Genomic DNA, 7,983 nt, shown 5'->3' on the forward strand with positions numbered 1-7,983 from the left:
GACATAATCAATCTGTTCAAGCAAACATGGTGCCCAAAAACCATACTCTTTTGTAATCTTTCTCTTAACTTCCCCCCTTGCAACGTGAGCTAAGCCATGCGCCTCCTGAATCATCAGACCCAACAGGTCTGGAGGTGATAGTATCAGCCCCTCATGATTTCTCCAAAGTCCAGTAGAATCTCGGGTGGCACCTCGGTCTAGCCACAACTGTTTGTCCATTTCAGGAGCAGCTTCCTGCATTAAAATCACATCTTTGAGCGTAATTTTGTCTTCCAAGTTCACTTCATGCGTGACAAGAAGAACTTTGCCCAATTTATCTGCTCCAGTGACTGCTTTTGCAGCTTCATCAGCCGCTCTATTCCCTTGTGAAACCCTTGACGCATCCCTCTTATGTGCAGCACATTTAGCTATTGCTATTTCTTTAGGCTTCATCATAGCATGCAACAGTTTCATGATCTGGGCGTGATGCTGTATCGGCGAACCATCCGTTTTCTTAAACCCTCGGTTCTTCCACACTGCTCCAAACAAGTGGCACACATTATGTGCATATGCAGAGTCGGTATATATTGTCACTCGCTTCCCTTCTGCCAACAAACACGCTTCAGTTAGCCCCACCAGCTCAGCAAGTGGTGCAGATGCAGGCTGTGGTATCTCTTCAGCCTTCTCAACTGCAAATCCAGTTCCTTGGGCTTTTACTATCGCATAGCCGGCCCTTAATTTATCGCCCACACGATAGCAAGACCCATCAGTCCAATACTCCAGATCCACCACATGCAATGGGAGAGCTTGTAAATCTGATCTAAGCCTAGAGTATTTCTCTGCTTCTTGAACACAATCGTGTGGCTCACCGTCTTCTGGAGTTGGCAAATTCTCCGCTGGATTTACCGTAACACACCTTGCTAGGGTAACATCTTCCTGCTCTAAGAGCCTATGATAGTCTCTGAGCCTAGACATGGTCAAGTTGTTCTTACCATAATTCAAAAGATTTCTGAGACTATGATGTGTAAGAATTGTCACTGGATAACCCATTGTTACAGATGATGCTTTATTGTACATTAGAGAAACTCCCACCATAGCTCTGTAACACAGTGGTAACCCTAGCTCTACTTCTGAATAAGCCGTGGAGTAATACGAAATAGGTTGAGGACTCGTCCCCGTACCCGTTGGTTGACAAAGAACTGCACATGCATATTTACCCCCAATAGAAGTAGATACATATAACACAAAATTCTTAGAGTAGTCTGGAATTGCTAGCGCCGGAGCCTCTTGCAACTTCTTTTTTGTCGTTTCAAATGCCAAAAGGCCATCGTGTGTCCAGGACAGATTACAGTGTAGCTTAGCATTCCCAGTATCTTTGATCATAGCTCTCAAAGGCCCCGTCAAGCTAGCATAATCCTCAACCCATGCTGAGGAATATCCTGCAATACCAAGGAATGTCATCATCTCTCGGACTGTTCTGGGTTTTGGAGCCTTACGAATAGCCTCCACGTGACTATCAGAGATGCTTCTGCGTCCCTGTGTTATTGTTTGACCCAAATAAATTACCTTCTCCTGACAATACTGCAGTTTCTTCAGAGAGGCCTTGTGACCCTTCTCTGCCAGTATTTGTAGCAATTTAATTGAGTCCTTATGACATGTCTCCTCATCTGGTGAACAAATGATGATGTCGTCCACGTATTGAATTACATTGCTTTTTAGTACCTGCTCTATCCCCTCCAAATCGTCTTTCACTATTTTATTGAAAATGTGAGGACTATGTTTGAATCCTTGTGGCAGTCTCTCCTACTCATAAGATTGTCCATTGTACGTGAACCCAAATAAACTTTGGCTTTCCCTACTAAGTGGAACACTGAAAAACGCACCACATAAATCTAACACTGTGAAATGTGTCGCTTTTGGCGGAAGTTGGGCTAGCAAAGTATGTGGATCCGGCACTTCTGCTGGAAAATCAACCACCCCTTCATTGACCGCTCTTAAATCATGTGTTAGGCGATATGACTCATCTGGCTTCTTTATCGGCAACAAAGGCGTGTTGCTCTGGGGATCCTGTGTTATCCTTAAAACACCCGCCTTAAGAAGTCCTTCAATCTGTGGTTCAATTCCTCGGATTGCCTCTTCACTCAGTGGATACTGGTTCTTCCAAGGTGGTTTGACTCCTGGTCGGAGTTCAACTCTTACTGGTTGATCTGACTTCACAAGTCCAATATCCGTACTATGCCGAGCCCACAAACATTCTGGAACTTGTTGTAGCATCTCTTCTCTCATTGAGTCTGAGTCCATCTTAGCACTGCAGATGGATTCATGTGTCATTCGCACAGTTTGTGGCTGTCCTATTCCTTGAGCAGAGATCATAATCTTAATGAATCTCTGATCCTCTTCCAAATGGCAAGATTTTCTGTTACTGGTGTAAAAACAGCTTCTTCTGCCTCCGCCATCATTTCTCCCACTTGCTTCTGTGTATGTTCTTCACGCACCCACAAGGTCACATGTGGCACACTCTTCTCGATATCAAACTCTTTGTCCAAATAGTCATTTCTGTGTATCTTCATAGCTGCTCCTTGTGGTCCCAAAATTATACAGCCTGAATTTATTTGAACTTGTTTTGGTTGTCGACTCAACCATTCTTCTGCGTTTATTTGAGCATCATTCTTGAAATACTTGAGCGTGCAGTGAAATGGATACTCTGGAAGCTGCGCGTCGGGCATATTTACGATGATAAACTTTTCCCACAACTTAACTGGCTCAAAAAAATTTCCGATCCACCATACTGCAGAAGCTCCAGTCTCTGTTGTCATCAATGATTGGTGAACCCTCTCGTTTGGCATTTCAACCTGACAGCCGTCTGGTTTACACTTTATTGTACACCCCAATTTACACATAGCATCCCTTCCCAAAATTGCAATAGGTGTATGTTTTGATACCAATATGGGTAACGTAATCTTCTTCTTTTTATAGCTGAGCTCAATTGGTTTAGTGAGAGGAACTAGCTGTTTCACACCCTCAAACCCGATTGTCCGAATCAATTGATCAGACATGGGGAGATGTATAGCATCTTCAGGCCAAATACAGGTAAAAGCAGCTCCGCTGTCCGCCATCACTTCCACTGGACGATTATTTACTTTTACCTCTATTGTTGGATCTTTCTCCGGCCCTGATACTACCAGCTGACACCCCCCTCTCGGGTCTTCCGGGCACCCCTAGTAACCGGGTTCCGGGCCCCTGTAAGGGTTCACCGGTCCTCTGGGTGACCTTGATTGGCCCCTGAATCCTCCTCTGAATCCTCCTCTGAAGTTTCCTCTGGACCGGTTGCACTCGCGAGCAAAATGGCCTTGTTGTCCACAAGTATAACATTCGTTTGATTGCTGTTGAAAGTTTGGATTAAACCTTCCTCCTCTTCCGAAATTTCTTTGATCTCTTCCTCTCCAGGGCTGCGCTTGATCAAAAGCTGGCTGTGGGTAGGAGACAACTGGAACCACCGGCGGTGGCTGGAACGATTGGAGCTGAACCTGGTTCGGCTGTGGTTGTGGTACTAGTTGATTTAGCAGTTCCCACATATCGATTCTTATTTCCGCTCTTGCCAACATCCGCCTGACTGCAGGGTCATATCCTCCCCTGCTCCCTTCCTGATCGCTTTGGTCACTCTCGTTTCCATGGTCCAGCTTTTGCTTCCCAGACCCAAACCTTGCTTTATTCTTACTTTTGGATCTTGGATACATCGTTATAGTTGTCTCCGCTCGTCCTGTTTCTATTATTCTGTCCTCGTCGTTTCTGATACGGTAGTCACCCTCCTGACTGATCACCGGGATCTGAGGATAGATTTTCTTAGCCTTCGTCCCTACCTCATAAGGTGGTGGTCCCTTCACTGGGTTCATATGTGAGAACGATGAATTGGTGTCTTTCCTCAGTTTTTCTGTTTGTTCTGTATTTTGTTTTATTCCTTCTGCAACTATATCCCTCTTATCGTTTGCAGCTTTGATCAGTTTCTGTCCCTCATCTTCAAACAACTGGAGAATGCCAAGCTCCACTTGCCTCTTCTCCTTGCGTTTTCTCCCCTTTTTTCCCTTCTTTTGCTCTGCCTTGTATGTGGATACAAGTACCAGCATTATTTTAATTACATCTGGGTTATGAGTCCCCTCCATTGGCCATGGTTGGTCAATTTCAGGCCAGCGTTTGTGCCATTTTTCCGATATTTTTGCAATGTTTGCGATGCCTCTAATTAAAGGATTATTCTTCTGTACTATCTCAACAGGAGTGATTACTTTTGGATTTTTAGTGTTCTTTTTCCCCATTATAACGGCTTCCTTATGTTCCGTTATTGTACTTTAAGAAGTAATTGCTAAAATTAAAACTACTCAAGGCTATTTAGATTACTTCCCCTTTTTTTTTTTTTTTTTTTTTTTTTTAACCCAATTACCCAATTAATCAATTAACCAATTAATCAATTAACCAATCAACCAATCAACCAATCAACCAATCCACCAATCAACAAATTATCCAATTATCCAATCAATCAATCAACAAATTAACCAGTTATCTAATCAATCAATATTCCGCTCAAATTGTCAAACAGTCACCACATTGAATGTCCACCACAGCACAGATCAGACAAACCACGCACAATAACATAAATGAACATCTGCAATTGTCAGCAGAGGTTAGACTAAACAATCATATGCCATTAATTAATTAAATGCATTAACTGATCAATCAGTTGCCAAGTTTTCTTATTTATTCATTTATTTATTTCTCCTAACTGCCTAGAGCATGTACTCTTTCATGTGTATAGGAGCAGGTCAGTATCCTCTTAGGCTTATAAATGAAAGCAGGTTTATATGTGTACCATCAATATTGCTTACGACTGAGAACACATACAAATATGGAAATGCAGGTTTTGTTTTTGTTAAAGAGTCTGTGGATAAATTTGTACCGGCCTTTAGTAGATTGAAACGGAAGCCTCCTCGTGGACGTCAGCAAGCCACACTCCGTGATGTGCCGGCCCGCTGCCTTGCCTCCCGTCTCAATTCTCATTCACCATAAATGACATAACAGACAAGAAACATGCAATGATTTAGTCTCTTGTGAACCCATTAGGTCCCTTTAACAGCATCATCAATTTTATTCCTAACTTAAACCCCTACCTAAACATTAAAGCACTTAGTGAACCCCACTGGACCAAACAGTTCAAACGGCAAAGGAATTCTCTGTATCTCCCAAGAAAGGGTCACCGAACGCCTTCATACTCCCACATTCCAACCTCCTCTAGGGAATTCTGAGACGAGTGAGGGGGGGGGGGGGGTTTCAAACGCTACCCTTCTTAAACGAAGTTCATTGTGCATTTAACAGCTTATTTATTATATTACGTCCCTTTTAAGAAGAGCTCATGTTTTATTTACTGACTCATTCAATTCATTAGTCTTCTAAAAGAAAGAAGCTCATGGTTTTATACATTATTTAATTCATTAGTCTTCTAAAAGAAAGAAGCTCATGATTTTATACATTATTTAATTCATTAGTCTTCTGGAAAAAGAAGCTCATGTTTTTATACATTATTTAATTCATTAGTCTTCTGGAAAAAGAAGCTCATGTTTTTATACAATACTTCGGGCCACGTATCTATTCTTACAAATTATTAAATGTCCTGTTCTCAAATCACCACCTATATATTGTTATTCAGTCATAATGTGTTCTTTCTTTCTTTTAACTTTAACACATCTATTCTCTTCCTATGCATTTTATGGCACACATCTGGAACACATCAGCAGCCAAGTGTCACACACACACATTCAGCACTCCTACGCACACACATTTTCCCCAGTTTCTTCTCATCCCAAAGTAAACACACACACACATTCTCTTCACCAGTTTTAGATATCTTCATTCATACAGCATGCTTTCTGCCGCTATTTCCTTACTTTTTCTCATAAAATTTATGCTACCTCTGAGGTGTAAATCTTCGATTAGAGGCTGCTTCAGACACCGTTCGTCAACAAACGTCAGAGTGGTAACGGTCAATCGAATTGTGATTCTACACTCTCCAGTTATTAAACTGACCATAAGATGTCGTTCCAGGTTTTAATCGGCCCGTACTACATGCACCTACACTTGAGGGTTCTATGCTATCTGATTTGCGGCTGTCATATGATCATTTCCTTTATTTCCTTTATTTCCTTTATTTCCTTATCTCTCTCTTAACACTCTTTACATTTATTTATTCAAATTACCTGGATCCAGGTTTCCCAATTTTGTCTTTCTAACTTAATTCCGGACTATGTCAGAGCCATCGTTACGCAGTGGCTAATATGCATGCGTCTTACCGTTAAGAAGTTGAGGGCCCCTCTTCATTAATCTTGCACGATACTATTTAGCACACCTTATCGTTACCATGAAGCTATTCTAAACTATTCCTTGTATTTCTCATACTTCTTTTCTTCACTTTATATCTTTTCTCTATTCATTCCCCCTTTTTTCATTAAATTTAGCACGGAGCCTCACTTTAAACATCAAATCAACAGGACATGTCCATAACAAGAAGGTTCTTAATTTACGGTGTGGCCAAACAACTCCACATAACAGCCCCAATTTATGACCAGCATTCAATCGAGTGCGCTCACCGTCTGTGAAGTTGTAGCAGTAAACCGCTGAGGCCACCTCCGATCCTGTATCGTGACGCCAAATTTGTCGTATCTTTCCTGCGACAGTGCTGTTGAAGTGATGAGAAAGGATGCTCCGCGGACACTGTTCTTTTTGGTATAATAGAGTTTATTACAAACAAGCAACAAATGTCATAACGAACGTCTAGAGCGTCCGGAGGTCTCAAGTCAAATCTGAAAGTCCTGCACTTCGGGGCTCTTGTGCCTCCTTATATCGGGTTCATGTCAGGCAACATCTGAGCTGAGCGTATGCCCATATATGGCTCTGTTATCCTACATGTTTATCTTTCAGCCCCTGGTCTTAGTATGACCATGTGTGTCTCCACGTATGCCCCCCACACATATGTTTACAATTAGGGGCCTCGCTGTCTTGTGCAAGACCTGAAAATATACCACAAGCCCAAATAGTAAGTCGATACGTAGGGTTAGGGCTGTTAAACTAATATGTTTACAATACTCATTTGTTTCACCCAATTTAAAAAAAAATTTATGCACGGTTTTCCATTTGTGTTTCACTCCTTATTTATTTCCCCAAACTTATTAATATCAGTATTCTTTTCTTTCTACATTTCTTTATGCATTTCTGCCTCATTATGCAAATGAGGGGGCTGTCAATAAATGCATTAATACATACATTTAAAAATAAATATAAACAGGTAAGTGCAACAATAAATAAATAAAAAATAAATGCAAAAATAAATAAAGACATTTAAAATTTAATAAAAAATAAATACATAAATAAATAAAAGGGGAAGTTAAACAGAAGAGTAAATAAATACGGGTATTAATACAAATACAATTTTAAGGTACTTCCAAATAATCTTGGATTTTTACTTGTAATACTACTTTTATATTGTGGTAATTCTACTTTTACTTCTATTTTAAAATATCTCAATAATATTTCTTCTTCTTCTTATCATATCTCAATAATATTTCACTATTAGTTTGTTGATACAATGACGCTGACCGACACTGCTTTAGAGCCACTATGCTGCAGTGATGTACATTATTTCCACACAAGTTTCAGATTTAACTGTAGAAAATGTACCCTTATACATATGTCAGTTGTTTATGATAAAGAAAAAAATATAACGCGCCGAAATATGGGTTAAAAAGGCGTTTTTGATAGGTTCATATTTAGGCAATTTTCAAAACTTCCCCTTCATACAATTCATTAGGACTTTATTTTCTGCCATTCACAACATATTGAGTTTGTTTTTGTCGCAATTTGTGTGAAGTAGACCCAAATTTTTTATGTCCAATGCCTGGTCCAGTTAGAGTTATTTTGTCTAAGGAAGGAATATTGTGCTGAAAGACTGGACACATTTTGAAT

Source organism: Sebastes fasciatus, chromosome 20, assembly GCF_043250625.1.
Source record: "Sebastes fasciatus isolate fSebFas1 chromosome 20, fSebFas1.pri, whole genome shotgun sequence".
NCBI lineage: Eukaryota > Metazoa > Chordata > Actinopteri > Perciformes > Sebastidae > Sebastes > Sebastes fasciatus.